We start from the raw sequence: 1,614 nt of genomic DNA on the forward strand, positions 1-1,614 counted from the left end.
AGCAAGTTTTCACCTTATTTTTGTTTTCTTCTTGGGGATTTTTCCCCCCTGAATGTGGTGAGCTATGTCTCACAGCTCAATGAAAATTGCTCAAAAGATTGTTGCTTTCGGACTTAGGTTTTTATGAGAATTATGTTGAATTAAACAAAGTTCCAAAGTAGTAATTTCCTTGCTTTGGTACCAGATCTGTAGGTTAGTTGAACTGATGGTAAGATCTGGAGGGGCAGAAAGAAGACAGCGTGGGGAGCAGGAGATTGTTATCCTGTCAAGTTGGCACTAAGTGATCAGCAATTGCTACTTCTCTGATCACCATTTAGTACCCTGTAGGAAAGCAGTTGGTGTCCTCGGTCCAGTATCTAGGGGACAGCTACCCCTATTTAACACCCTTCTTAGCAATCTCAGCAAAGAGGAAGAACCGAATCGGCATGGAGACTGACCTAATCTCACACCAAATTGTTGTACCTCCTGATCCGAGGGCAGGCCTTGCTGGTAGGGCAGCTTCCACTGCCACTGTCCATGTCGTCGTCTATTTGGCTGTCTAGACAATTTCACTCACCAGGGTTTCACATAGACTGGTGCTCTTCAAACCATTCAGTTCACCTAAATATTGACCGTTGATGCCAGTTAACATTAATCTCTGCTGTGGAGTCTGATAGCGAGAGGCATTCTGAAAGGAAGTTCTGTTACACAGCCTGCCTGCTATCCCACAAATATTGTGGGTACTAAGTGGAATAAGTATTTCCAGATGAACTGCTTCACCCCTTCGATGTGCTACAGTGCTTGGGTGTGAGGAGCCCTGTGGGCGCTTTGCTGAAATACTAGCTCAAGCAAGCCTTTTAGAAAATCCTAAGCTCCAAGCCTCATTTTGAATACAAGCTCTGCAACTGAGTCCTCTGCTCATCAGGCACTTGTCCAGCTGGAACTGCTGAATTGGAATAAGACATGTTTAAAGGCTGAGATGCTGAGCCTTAGTGGAGACAGGCCAAGAGCTGAATCACAGCCACGGAGGCAAGTTGAGAAATGTGCTAATTAGGTGAGAGATCAACCAATACTGCCAATTTTCTACAGAACCCAAGAGAATACAAATTGTCCAAACAGTCAGATGCCTGCCCTGACTCGCACTCCAGAGTGCAGCAGTGCTTTCTCTTGCTATTGCTAAAGCCCTTGAGATTTAAAGTCTGATCCTGCAGTATTCCAGCAAAGCTTGTTGAGCTCATCAGGCGTTTTGCAAGGGCTATAGCATTGGGGCCTTACTTCTAACTCTTCTTCCCCTTCCCAAAACTCACCTTTGATAGAGTGCAATAACTGGTCTGTTACTGACAGCTGTAGGCCCTCATACCCAGGACATCACCAGCTACACCTTTCTACTGTCTGCACAAACGGTCCCCGAACATGAGCAGGGACAGAGATCGTTTCTGTACACTGGAACTGTATTATCTTTGAATATTTATACTGCAGTAGTTCCCAACCTTTCTACATAAGACCTCATTGTACTAGATGCCACAGAAATGCTTAGGGAAGATACTGTCCCTACCTCAACTAACTCACTTTAGCAATCTGTGCAATCAGTTAACTAAGGCCTCCAAAAGCCCAGTGAGGTAAATAAGAGAGAGA

This window comes from Eretmochelys imbricata, chromosome 1, assembly GCF_965152235.1.
Source record: "Eretmochelys imbricata isolate rEreImb1 chromosome 1, rEreImb1.hap1, whole genome shotgun sequence".
NCBI classification, from domain to species: Eukaryota; Metazoa; Chordata; order Testudines; family Cheloniidae; genus Eretmochelys; species Eretmochelys imbricata.